Here is a 15009-nt window from a genome sequence, read left to right as displayed (position 1 = left end):
GATGAATAACATCTTACATAAACTGTTTAAGCTCCTCTGAATATAGCATTTTTCCTTAGTAACAGTAATAGTTCATTTCTTCTTAATAGGAGGGTAGTATGATGGGGACCCATAAACTGTTATAGTTTCTTTGATTACTGCAAAAGTAAAAAAATGGTTGAAATGGCTCTGAGCTCTACGGGACTTAACATCTGAGGTCATCAGTCCCCTAGAACTTAGAACTACTTAAACCTAACTAACCTAAGGCATCACACACATCCATGCCCGAGGCAGGATTCCAACTTGCGACCGTAGCGGTCGCGCGGTTCCAGACTGAAGCGCCTAGAACCGCTCGGCCACTACGGCCGGCTGAAAAAGTAAAAATTATCTCGAAAATCTAATTATTCACTTAAATTACTTTGCTAATAAAATGAAACGCTGGACTTAATTAACTTCAAAAGGAACCATTCATTATGGGTACCAAAACTACACTATCTTTGAAAATGTGCAAAACTTCACTTCTAAAAGTACTGCCGCAAATCAGTTCATTAACGGTTTATATGTACTTGTACTTGAATCACCTGTGAAGCAGGTATTCTTGGCAATAATATTTACACAATCTTGCACTGTAATCCTACAAAACTATATCTTATAATAAACTAAGGACACTTCAGCAAAAGCCTGTCCAAGTCAACTTTTAAGGTCTTAGCTTTTAAATAATTAAGGTTTTCACTTTCCTGTTGATTGATCTTTATATTTTGCACTTAAACTACCTACCTTAACAATTTTGCTGGGAGTGGTCCATAAACAAAGCAATCAAATTATACTCATGCTTTATCTTTTGCTACTCCCTTTACTTTTGACAAAAAAAAATCACTTTTATACACATGAATGCCAGATATGTTCATTCAAATCAGGATACTCGGTTTTAGTAGCATTTAGATGAGGACCCTGCGTAGGTTCCAGATCGGGATTGAAGTTACGGTTTCGAACACGAATTGACGTTTCATGTGATTATTATTGAAACAACACACGAATTAACTGGTCCATGCGAAGCAGTGGCGAGGATTAGTGGCAGGCGAAATGGCGGCTAACTGTACTCGCGGCTCATGATGTGCAGATGCTCTATAAAATCTCTTCTTGGCGTCTGATTTTCAACATGTTAGAGACATTCAATTATGCCGTGAATACCAAATAATAGCCAGATCCACATCCGAGGCAAATCCATTCTAATGAAGCTTGCAATCGCCTCTCTTAGCACCGTCGAGGTGTACCGTGCTAAGGTACACACAAAGGAGCCGCACAGTCCGACCACCAAACCCACTTTCGTTACGGAGGGACGTCCCTACAGCGTTTACATGTTACAAATACGAGTGCCCTAAGCATGAACCAACTTTTAACAAACATACTGCCGGCTGTTGTGGCCGAGCGGTTCCAGGCGCTCCAGTGCGGAACCGCGCTGCTGCTACGGTCGCATTTTCGAACCCTGCTTTGGGCACGGACGTGTGTGATGTCCTTAGGTTAGTTATGTTTAAGTAGTTCTAAGTCTAGGGGACTGATAACCTCAGATGTTAAGTCCCATTGTGCTCAGCGCCGTTTGAACAAACATACTTCTTTCATAAACATGTTCGCATTACAATATTTTAAAATTTCAACATATTATTTTGCTTTTTTATATATATACATTACAAAACTGTAATTTTTGCCATACATCAAGGAGTGCAAACAACACAGAATGCACAATTGATAAACTGCAGATACACAGTTACCTAAAATAAACCTGCTCCCAGTCGATAAAAGTGTTACAAGTTGTTTGGTCCCCTCCCCTCAAATCAAGCAACTAACCAAGGGAAGGAAGGAATTTCCTAAACACTGGTTGTAAGCCTCATATCTTCGGAGTTATTGCCTACATGTGTACGTGGAGCATCTTACACACCGAGCTGTTTGAAACGAGGCAAGTGAGGAAACAGTGTATGTAGTAGACTTTCCTCCAGTGAAACGTGTTTAAATTGGTGTCAAGCAGTCACCATAGACAAGAACACTTACAGTGTTCGACAGCGTCCTACAATATGTAGTGTATCTTTCAGTGATCTAGTTTTATCTGGTGTAACGGTAGTACTCATATGGCACATTACTTGTTGTGACACAGCCGTACATTGCCGTAATTTGTTTCTGTGCACGTCACTGGACGTACAGCTCCCAATTCAACACAGGAGATGACAGATACGGTCTTCTACTACAGGCAAGCCCATGGAAGCACAGAACGTGTTTTCATTATCTGTGATGCAGTCCGGCAACAGCCTGAGGTGTTACAGCGAATTCATGAATACATGAGATGTAGGGTGGAAAGTTATGTTGCAATGGATCGCAGTCAGGGCGAGCACATCTTGTGAACAGTAGGGCAGAGACGTGATGATTGACAGTAATACTAATAGTAGTAGTATTAGTTGTAGTAGAGACTAAGGTATGAGGTTCACCGCTAATATTTATATGGCCTTTTTTCTTCCCTTTTTGTATACTACATTCTCTATAAATATTAGAACATTTTTCCAGACGAACTGTACATGTGAATGACATGTCCCTTAACTTTCAGCAAGCAAAACTGGTGCTTTTATCAGATGATGCTGGTGTTATAATAAATCCCTCTAAAGAGGGAGAGCAAAAGAAGAAATTTTTAATTATGTTTTCCAAAGAATTATTAAGCTGTTCTCTGAAAATACTCTTCCTCCAGTTTGAGAAAGCACACTATACTCATTTCTGCGCAACAAATAGTCATGGCAACAGTTCATGTAACATGTGAACAGTATAGGGTAATATGCTCCAGCTTTTTGGGTGTACATTTTGCAGTTAACTTAAACAGGAAGAGGTATAATACTGAAATTTTCAAACACTTCAACTACATTTGCTCTTCTTTGAAGAAACGAATCGATCTCCTGACGTATTTTACGTATTTCCACACTGTAATGTGTTATGGAATACTTTTCTGGCGTATCTAACAACTTCGAAAATACTGATTACACAAAAGGGAGCAGTAATAATAATGTGGGGCGATCACCTGCAGACATCATGTAAGTGCCTCTTCAAGAGTTAGGCATTTTAACTGCATCGCCACAGTATATATATTCGCTAACGAATTTGGTCATAAATAATCCGTGACAGTTTGTGTCTGTGTGAAATCTTATGGGACTTAACTGCTAAGGTCATCAGTCCCTAAGCTTACGCACTACTTAACCTAAATTATCCTAAGGACAAACACACACACCCATGCCCGAGAGTGGACTCGAACCTCCACCGGGACCAGCCGCACAGTCCATGCCTGCAGCACCCTAGACCGCTCGGTTAATCCCGCGAGGCGTGAGTGTTTGGTGCATATACTTACAACACTAGAGATAAAAGACTTTTATTACGCATTAATAAAGCTGCCAGTGGCTGAGAAAGGAGTTCAACATGCAGGAAGAAAAATTTTTTATCATTATCCCAATAGGATTAAACAATCATTTCTCTGGAACATCTCCTTCTGCTCAATGGACGAAATTTTATTTAAAAATTTATAGCCTTTAAAAAAAGAACGGAGGAAAGACAAAGAAGGACACCTAGCTTTTAAGTATAGTTGCATGAGTAGGACTAAAGATAATGTTAACATTAATCATGTATACATATTCTGTAAATATATTTATTCCACAGCATTTCGTTATTGGAATAGTGCAGTGAAGTAGCTAAGTAACTAACTAACGACGGTAAGGGGTATGTTATGGAATTTGTGAGCGAATTAAAGTGTAAGATAATGAATCCACAATGCCCGGACGTACAATTAGTCTAGTGTAACGCATGAATAAATGAGGCTTACGAAGTCAGCTGTTATGGAGACAGACAGACATCTGAACACAACATTTATCAACCACTCTGAAGCATCATAGCACGAAAATTCCGTAGAAACAAATCTACAAAAATCTGAAAAATCATCATTCAGATGAGACAATATTTCTTTTCCCTTAAATCTGAATTGCTTAACTCAGAAACGTATGTAGACCACTATGTGTTCTGATGAGATCGAGAATAAAAACAAAGGCATAACATTTTGCGCGAGGTCCGAAAGTTGAATGAAACCCGAAAAGTACACGATTTTACGTAATTCCAATACTCTTACCCTTTCCTCTGATCCTGTGAATGTGTGAATACCACCCCAAAGCTTGCAGTTCGCTGCGGATGGTCCCATATGAAACACAAAAGAGAAGAACCTTAATTAGTTCTGCTTGGTGTTCTGTCCATGGTAAGAGAGACGACAGACACTGTGTACGGTTCCCTCGCTTAACAGTTCTCGATAGCCTCTTCGGGTTTACCGCAGAGTCCCAAAAACAACACGACTCGATATCTCTACGATCCACCTGTCCGCCATATCTTGAGAGGTGCTGCTACTGTTTAGCCTCCTGAAGATGGTGGTCAGATGGATCGCCGAAATATCGAGACGTGTTGATTTTAGGCTCCAGCAGCAAACCTGAAGAGGCTTCAAAGACAAGAGTGCTTCGTACCAAAAACTGCGCGAGATGTACAATCGAAAAATACGGGCCCGGCACTCTGTATGGACAGCACTGCTCTTTTCTGTTATTGCAAAGATGTGCGGCAGCACTGGACAGGTCGGCTAGTGACTCATCGTCTGTGACTGGACAATGGCCTTAGAACGTGGTGCGCGGGTGGACGATTTACAATTTGCGCTGGCGACAAAATGGCTGTCTCTAACAATGGGCAAAAAATTTTTATTCAAAATTTGTAAATTACTTACACCGGTGTTTCAAAATGAATATAGGGTTTTAAGGCTATGTATCATTTATTACAGACAGTTCAACATCGTATTTCCCTAAAGATAACGCAATCAACTAATCTTGCAACAGTGTTAACCGGGCATCGTAAATTAATGTCTTGCTACCATAGGTTCAGGCTAGACCCAAGTGCTACTTGTAGGTGCGAAGACGATGATCGTACAATAAATCTCCTGTTGTGGGTTTTGTCGCGAACTTAATGCAAAGATACCCTAAGGAAGAGTAATGCAGGGATGGAAGGGAGCTGGCCCGTCGATAAACCAGTATTACTAAAGCTATACACGAACGAATTTCACAAGTGTTGCAGTTCAGTAACGTTACACAGCGTATGAACATGTATATTACTAAACGCTAAAAAACATAATGTTCCACCTGGAAACCTTACATCAATCATACGGAAGTTTACTATTGTGAATACATGTATTAGTATACTTTTCCCATGTTTTATCTGGAAACCTTACATCGATCATATAGAATATTTCTATTGTAAATATTTGTCATCCATACTATTGAAACTCGTTATAATTGAACTTCTTCTTTATGTATTCGAGTATCTAAACGTGTAGTATTACAAATACTGTGCTGGAGCATGCTGTTCATTTTTGGATCACAACCTACGACCATCTTAGAGACAGAAGTGATGACACTTTCTGCAGGACCTGACCATCATTTTGCAGGACAATGCTAAAGCACGTACAGTGCAAGCTGTTACTGATTTGTTGGACTCATGGGGCTGCTAAGTGCTATACCACCTACAGCACTGCCCTGACTTAAGCCCTCGTGAGTTCAGCTCGATTTCTGAACTGAAAGAAGCACCTCACGGCATTCGCTTCAGAACTGCTACAAATTCGTCGGGCAATAGACCGCGCCGCTCGGACTGTCAACAAAACTGGCACTCCTAAGAGTATCCTACGACTTCCTCATTGCTGGCAACGGTTTATACACAATGCTGGTGGCTACTTTGAACGTCAATAAAACTTTGAAACACGTATCTATTTTGTACGAGCTGTAAATAAATAGCTGCCACTACTACAGTTCCAAACCACGTACATCCACTGTTCCTGCGAGTCCTCAAGAACATTCGTAGGTTTTGCCATATAATTAATTCGCGAACGCATTTTTCTGTAGCAAATCAGCGAAGATACCTTTTTTGCTATCCTACTAGAATTGTGATAAACTGATCACATTTATGTTTTTCAAATTTTGTTTTTGTGACTTAGGACTAAAAACTATGATGCTACATATGTCATTATGGCACCTTTGTGAGGTATGAAAACTCTGGTGGTAAACAGATTTCCCACATTCCTCTCGTGAGCTGTTTTGTGTTGCCATTACGCGAAATATAGTAATGAACAGTGTTTTCTGCTTTTATTTTATGTTTTCTTTTATTTTACTTTAAAATATTTGTTACCATATTAAAGTTTACTTACCACAATGTGAAAACAGTCCTTGAAACTTTATCACACAATAAAGGTATGAGATGATACAGGTCACATTAATGTATATTGCAGAAGCGAAGCTATGTGTTCCGAGAGCAGTAGTGATCCCACGAAAAACAGAAACTGACACCCATGCCCAAGGGAGGACTCGAACCTTCTCCGGGACCAGCCGTGCTAGGGAAACCCATAAGTTTCTGGTAAGAATGCTTCCCAAGGACCACAAATGACAGAAACTACTTTGGTGTTAACCATACTTCTCAGTAATCATTAAGGCTCCGTATTTTTGATGGGATGTATACTTCCCACAGTTCTGAAGGCTTTATTTCACAAAAGAATTTAACCACAGCTGGTGCAGCGGACTGCCACCAGATTCCAGGAACGTGCAGAAGTGGTAACAAGTATTTCCTTAAACGCTGTACAGAAATACTTTTGGTGGGAAATAAATTCCCCACGGCTCGCGAAAGGGATAAACCGGGTGTTGGGTTTTCTCATTAGACTTTTGATAGATGTAGGAAAGTTGGAATTACCGAAGTGTTTGATCTGTGGTAACGGTAAAAGAGACTACTTGAGCTCCTCCACGAATTTTATCTGTTTTTGACGGATTGCCCACTTTTTCCATCAGAAATTTTTCTAATAAATGTCAAAACGTATGAGGAGATGTCGACCAGACTGTTTCGTGACTATAAAAAAAAGTTAGGATTCAGATTTCAAAGGCCTCGTATTACTCTAACATCTTGATAAATAGCACAGTAAAAGAATGTAAATAACAGAGTGAGTAGCATCAGAGTAGATATTCTAAATATGAAATAAACAGGACGTATAAAGATGCAATATTAAGATGCGTTCGAAAGGAACTTGCAGTGAGCTTAAAAGCAAAATGATGGGAGTAACGAGTCAGGATCTTGGAGCAAGAAATGGCACATCTGTTGAACACATGTGGTTAAGCAGCTAAAGGGGCAGAGTTGGCCTGCCGTTGTGGCCGAGCGGCTCTAGGCGCTTCAGTCCGGAACTGCGCTGCTGTTATGGTCGCGGATTCGATTCCTGCCTCTGGCATGGATGTATGTGATGTCCTTAGGTTAGTTAGGTTTAAGCAGTTCTAAGTCTAGCGGACTGATGACCTCAGATGTTAAGTCCCATAGTGCACAGAGCTATTTGAACCATTTTTTTGGGCAGAGGTGTCCCTCGTCATTCAACAATAGAACAGGGGGATGTTTCTAAATTCCCACTACAAGCTTCTGAGTATTTTGAAGGGGACTTAGTAGATAAAGTTTTGACAAGGAACTGATGTCCAGAAATGTACTGTTTTCGGATAAGTTTGAAGATTGGACCACTTTTTTCTACAGAATCTCACAGCAGTGGTTGTGTTTGAAGTACTCGTCGTCGGATTCTCTTCCACGTGGCGAAGGAAATCCTCATCAAGGTCGAGTCACAGTCAACCCTAGTAGTTGCGAACGTGCCAGTTTCTCACAGTCGTATCTGAGATCGGACCCAAATGGTTTGTGGTGGACTGAGGGACCACTAAAGTTACTCGATACAGCAGTGTTGAGATCCTCCATTACATACTGTTCTCTAAAGCAGGAGTACTGAATATGATCCGAAGTTGAAACTCATATCCAAACGACCCATTTCGGGCATGGGTTCCTTGCAAAAACTTTACATTGCAAGTCGTCTCGACAACCGCTAGAGGCCTGTGTAAGAAGACAGACGAACGATTTGGCAAAAACTTATGAGCGCTGGTTACTATGAGGGCTATTCTCTTTTTCAGGATTTGTTCGGCAGCAGAATGAAATCCACAGTGAAACTGAGAAATATTTTGTTTGGGGTATTCGGTCAGCCTTCCAGGCCAGGTAGTTCTGTACGTAGTCGCCGCTCCGACTTAGGCAACTGTCAAAGCCTTGTACCAACGTCCCAATACAATCATTGTAAGAGGCATCCACTTCTGCTTTGAGCCAATTGTTTTTGCTGGCCTGCACCTGGCTGTCTACGACAAAATGCTGTGTTCACAGCCAGCGGTTCATGTGAATAAAGAGATGAAAATCAGAGAGAGCCATGTCTGGACTGCATGGTGGGTGATCAAACACTTCCCATCGAAAAAGCTGCCGGAGCGTTTTTGTTGCAGCTGATTTGAGTGCCGAGGGTTGTCAAGACAGGACTTGGGTGTCACAGATCACAGCTACATTACGTGGGATGCGTGATATCGGACGGAACTCCTCAGCTTGAGCACATGGAATGGCATCGCGTACAACACACTTGGTGGAAGACGCTGTTGTTGTGGGCATCTCTACGTGGTCACTGTGCACTCAGAATAGTTAGTTAGTTGATTGGTTAGTTACTTGTTCCATTGATCAATCTCACGGTAACCATGTGATGTGGAACGTGTCAAGTGCTTAAGTAATTCACACATGAATCAAGGTTTCTTTGTTTTAAGCTTAAAACTCTTTTTACCTACCTCATTCTTATTCAAGAATTCATCTGTGGTATAGAAGGAGTTGTCAAGGAGATATGATTCCAATTCATTTTTGAAACTGTTACTGCTGTCTGTCAGACATTTTATTTCATCTGGTAATTTATCGAAAAGTTTTACAGCAACATATTTACACCTTTCTGTGCCAAAGGTAGGATAAGTAGAGTATAGTGTAAGTCCTTCTTCTTTCTGATATTATAATCATGAATATCACTGTTGTTTTTCAACTGGTCCATGTGTTGAGAACCAATTTCCTTACTGAGTAAATGCACTGTGAGGCTATTGTAAGAATTCCTAAATTTTTTAACAGATGTCTACAGGATGTGCGACTACGGGCCCCACACATTACTCTAAGTACTTTCTTTTGAACAGTGAATACTCTTTGCCTAGGTGTTGAGCTACCCCAAAATATTATTCTGTATGACATCAGAAAGTGAAAGTATGCAAATTATGTCAGCTTATTAATTTCTATATCCCCAAAATTGTCAATGATTCTGATTGCAAAAGTTGCTGAACCTAGTCATTTTAAGAGTTCCAAAATACGAATTTTTCAATTAAGTTTCTCATCTATATGTATACCAGAAAACATAGTGTGATCTACCCTGACTGCTGATTCCTGTGAATGTGTTATAATTATTGAAGAAACTGCACTCCTTGCAGTAGAAAATTGGATTTACTGCGTTTTTTCAAAGTTCAGAGCAAGCCCATTCGCAGAAAACCAATCAATAACTTTTCTAAAGACATTATTTGTGTAATATTCTATTGCAGTTTCTTTTACTGGATTAATAATGATGCTTGAATCATCAGCAAACAGTGTCAGTTTAGCTTCTTGTTTCAGGTAAGGAGGAAGGTCATTCACATATATCAAGAACAGAAGGGGACCCAGGACCGAACCCTACGGAATACCTAATGTTATTTCACCCCAGTTAGATGAAGTGGGAAATTTCCTTGAATCACTTTAACCATATAAAGAAACTTCTTGCTTTCTGTTCTGCAGATATGACTTGAAACAGTCATATGCTGTTCCATTCATACAACAGAATTGTAATTTCTGTAACATAATGTTACAATGTGACGTGGTGCAATCGACTGGCGTACTGGCCACACTGCGCAACATATTTGCGCAAAGCATCATCGTAGTTTCTTGAAATAACCTTCGTATTAATTTGACAGCGGACTGCAGGGGATACGGGAACCAGAACGAGAAGTGACCCTCATTTATCTGTCTGGGACATACTGACAGCAATTTCAAAGAATCGTATTCCCAATATTTGTAATTGGTTCTCCTGCTTAATCACTGTTAGCTCGCAGTGGCTGAAAACAGCTGATCTCCAGCTATCTCTACCAATATGGGTAAAAGATGGAGAATATTAAAAACACGCGAGGTGTCAGTCACGTATGAGAGGCAGTCAAATGAAAATCAAACAATCGGCACTACGGGACCATGGAACACTACCATTTAAAAGTGATCAGCACAAAAGTTAAGTAATTTATCTCACAGGAAGATGAGGTGATCAATCCCTGTTTCGTAGAACGATGTCGGTAGCTGGCGCATCCACAACCGCGTCCACTCGTTCGACTGAAACCTACGACTATGCATGTCTTTTTTTCATATCGACAAAGATGTGAAACACACACTGTGAATAATCCGGGATGTACAGAGGATGTCGCAGTGTTTACCAACGAAATCGCTGACGCAAAGTCTTCGCCCGATCGGCGGTGTGGGGGCGGGCATTATCATGCGAGAGTATGGTTCTGTCAAACAGCATTCATCGGCATTTTGATTTGATGGTGCGTCGCACTTTTTGGAAAGATTATTCCCAGCACTGCACTTTAATTTTGGTTCAACGCTAGAGAAACTTGACGTGCAAGGGAGGCACCGCAGTCACAGAAAAAGGTCATCATGACGTTACTTGGTGCCGACTTTTCCAGACCTAGGGCAAATGGCAGACACTGAAAGCATCCTACATCTCAGAAATCCCACATCAAAGAAATCCAAAACTGTTCACACACGTTCCGGTAAGTTTGAGGATAATGCCAACACCATCATTGTCAATCGGACGAAGGATACATTACTGTGATTTGGTCGGGAAACACTGTACCATCCTCCATACAGTCCGGCGCGTGTACGCTTCTCATTTGACTGACCTTTATACAATATACTGCGTGGTCCCAAAAGTCATGGGATACCTCCTAGTATCGTGTCGAACCTCCTTTTACCCGGAATAGTGCAGCACTCATCGTGGCAGGGGCTCAACAGCTCGTTACAAGTTCCCTGCAGAAGTATTGAGCCACGCTGCCTTCATAGCCGTCCATAATTACGGAGGTGTTGCCGGTACAGGATTCTGAGCACGAACTGACCTCTCGATTATGTCCCATGAATGTTCGTGATGTGAGTGGCCCAGCCATTCACCCGAAATGTCCAGAATGTTCTTCAAACCAAACGCGAACAATTGTGGCCCGGTGACATTGCGTATTATTAGCTATAAAATATTTCATCGTTGTTTAGGAACATGTCGTCCGTGAACGGCTGTAAACTATCTACAAGTATCCCAACGTTTGAGGACCCAGTCCATACATATAAACACCGTCCACACAATTATGGGACCATCACAAGATTGCAAAATACCTTGTTAACAACTTGGGTCCATTCCTCGTGGGTTATGCACCATCAACTTTTACCAGCTGAAATTGGAACTCGTCTGACCAAGCCACTGCTTTCCGATCGTCTAGGATCAAACCGATGTGGTCAGGAGCCTAGGAGAGGCGCTGCAGACCATGTCGTTCTGTTAGCAAAAGCACTAACGTCGATCGTCTGCTGCTGTAGCCCATGAACTCGGAATTACGCCTCACTGTTGAAACGCATGCGTTCGTCGTATGTCCCACGTTGATTTCTGCGGTTATTTCACGCAGTGTTACTTGTCAGTTAATGGCTGTCGTGCGTCATTATGACGTCCAAAACCTTTTCACATGAATCACCTGAGTACAAACGACAGCTCCACCAATGTACTGCCCTTTTGTACCCTGTGTCAACGATACTACCGCCATCTGTATATGTGCTTATCGCTATCCCACGACATTTATCACCTCAACCAATACTGAAAACGTTTCTCTTGAAAGGAATAGCTAGCCATTTAGCTGGGTCTTTTTCAAACAATCAGAGACAAAATTTTAAATATATGAAACGATGACTACAATTACTGCAATGTTAAAAGTTTATCATAGCGAGCATTAACGGACAGCCATCAAACCGCAAACTCAACAGACCATACAAGGTGAGCATAAAGTCTTTCCTGGCCACAAAAATGTATTCCAAAGGAAGTTTTCTAGATATTGTTATGCAGTTTGTTTCTAATAGTAGCTTAAAATTTTTATTGCTGCAGTACAGCATATTATCCATGCTTTGCATGTGCAACTTCTGGGCTACGATCAATTTCTGACCATGTCTGTGCCAACATCTCTTCCGTCCCATTCTCTGAAACATCTCGTATTAGTGCCATAAAGTTATTCGTATCCGGAACAGCTTAACGGCTCGCACTATCGTCAGTTTAACCCCACATGAAGGAGGAGCTGTACTACTATACTACACTCCACCCGAATAGGCCATGAAGGCCAAACAGTACCGACCGACCGCCGCGTCGTCCTCAGATCGCAGGCGTCTCCAGATGCGGATATGGAGGGGCATATGGTCAGCACACCGCTCTCCCGGCTTTATGGCAGTTTACGAGACCTGAGCCGCTACTTCTCAATCAAGTAGCTCTTCAGTTTGCCTCACAGGAGCTGAGTGCAGCCCACTTGCCAACAGCGCTCGGCAGACAGCATGGTCACCCATCCAAGCAATAGCCCAGCCCGACAGCGCTTAACTTCGGTGATCTGACGGGAACGGATGGCACGTAAAAGACGGACTATGATTGGTGAACGTGTTGGCCAAGATGCTGGATCGTCTCCACCTATGTAATTGCTTCGGAACCCTGCAGACGCTGCACTTTATATGGGTGGAAATACAGCAGCTTGCGTGAAATCTTAATCATAGCGTTGTTGGGACTAGATGTTCCTGCTTCTGTGTGCTTTGACGTGTTGCAGTCACGATACTGACATTGTCATCCATCAGTCCATGTCTGCCGCTTCTTGCTTCGTCACCAACACTACCAGCCTCTTTAAACTTTTCATATCATCCTTTGATGACCGTCACACCTGGCGGATCTCGACCATGAGAACTTTGGGACTGTCGCTGAACTGTAATAGGTGACCGTGTTTATGAAACCATAAAACCCATTGTACTGTATCCTGCATTTGGTCAGTAGCACTTCTAAATTACTCCACTTGTAATAAGAGAGAGACGAAAGAAACCAGAGCACATATAGAAGTGTAGCCATAGAAACTTCATGCATTAAGAAAACATCTGGAACAAAATGGTTCAAATGGCTCTGAGCACTATGGGACTTAACATCTGAGGTCATCAGTTCCCTAGAACTTAGAACTACTTAAACCTAACTGACTTGAGGACAGCACCCACATCCATGCCCGAGGCAGGATTCGAACCTGCGACGTAGCGGTCGCACCGTTCCAGACTGAAGCGCCTAGAACCGCTGGACCACAGCGGCGGCCATCTGGAACAGTCTACGTAGCTCTATCTATCGCAGTTCCTAAAAAATAAATTTTTTGTGAGTCACAGGAAGACTCTTTGCTTACTCTTTATTTCTACTTACTTAATATGGCGCAACTGAACGCTGTTATTCTGCCGCCGCCTACGGTCGTAAGGAATTTTTATAACGGGACCTATGGCAGTCGCAGTCATCGTCAGTTCATGAACGCTGCGACGCCGTATACCCTCATTCATAATGTTCGGCGGGGTAAGTAGGCTGTTTGGTGGCACTGAAGCTAAACCATGAAGATCAGAAATACCCCTTCCAAGAATTCATCATCATTGACGGACGATCAGTAAATTTATTATGCGGGGTGATGCCGATAACGTCCACGAGCGCAACACCACATGCTGACCCGTAACATTATACGCATTTCGCTTTTTACACGCTTTGTTCATGCTTCAGCATCATTCCCAAATAAAAGAAGAGCAGTCACTTATATATTGTGAACGATCGTGAAGAGTACAATCTCTACTCAGATTTAATAATTGTATGAGACCTGAATACATTGCTAGCGAATGGTGACATCATCTTTACTGTATATGTTGATGTACATCCTCTGTAACACTGAATATTCGAAGGTTTTTGTGAATGAGTAATATACATGAAATGCTTTACATTGGAATTAAAAAAAAATATTCACAGGGTTACATATGGCAGGAAAAGATCTGCCGTTGACCTATTGGATATTTATGAAACTGGACAATTTGAATTGTTAGAGGCAAATGTAATGAATATTCAACTGTTAGATTCAGTGCTCTGTCTGTCATTAAATGGAAAATTAATGGTAATGGCTATTCAAAAGTGAACAATTTCTCGAAGCACACAGGTATAATAATTACTATTACACACTTATAAGTGAAGAGCCAAAGAAACTATTAAAGCTGCCTAATATGGTGTAGGGACACCGCGAGCAGGCAGAAGAGCCCCATCGCGACGTGGCACCAACTCGAATAATGTCTGAAATAGTGATCTAGGGAATTAACACCTTGAATCCTGAAGGGCTGTAAATAATCCTTAAGAGTACGAGGGGTGGAGATCTCTCCTGAACAGCACGTTATAAAGCATCCCAGATGTGCTCAATAACGTCCTCGTCTGGGAATGTTGATTGCAAGTGGAAGAGTTTAATCTCAGGAGAGTGTTCCTGGAGCCACTCTGTAGCAATTCTGGACGTGTGGGGTATCGCATTGTCCTGCTAGAATTGCCAAAGTCCATCGGAGTGCACTATGGACATGAATCGGTGCAGGTGATCAGACAGGATGCTTACGTACGTGTCAGCAGTCAGAATCGTATATAGACGTATGAAAGGCCCCATATCATTCTAATTGCACGCGCGCGACACAATTTACAGCTTGAACAGTCCCCTGCTGACATGCATGGTTCATGGGGTCTCCATACCCGTACTCGTCCATACGCTTTGAAACGAGACTCGTCTAAGCAGGCAACATGTTTGCAGTCATCAACAGTCCAATGTCGGTGTTGACGGGCCCAGGGGAGGAGTAAAGCTTCTTTGTGTCGTGCAGTCGTCAAAGGTACACGAGTGGACCTTCGGCTCCAAAATCCGTTATCGATGATGTTTCGTTGAATGGTTCCCACGCGGACACTTGTTGATGGCACAGCATTGAAATCTGCAGCAATTTTCGGAAGGGTTGCACTTCTGTCAC

The sequence above is a fragment of the Schistocerca americana genome, chromosome 1 (genome assembly GCF_021461395.2).
Source record: "Schistocerca americana isolate TAMUIC-IGC-003095 chromosome 1, iqSchAmer2.1, whole genome shotgun sequence".
Taxonomy (NCBI): Eukaryota; Metazoa; Arthropoda; class Insecta; order Orthoptera; family Acrididae; genus Schistocerca; species Schistocerca americana.
This window is presented reverse-complemented; position numbering follows the sequence as displayed.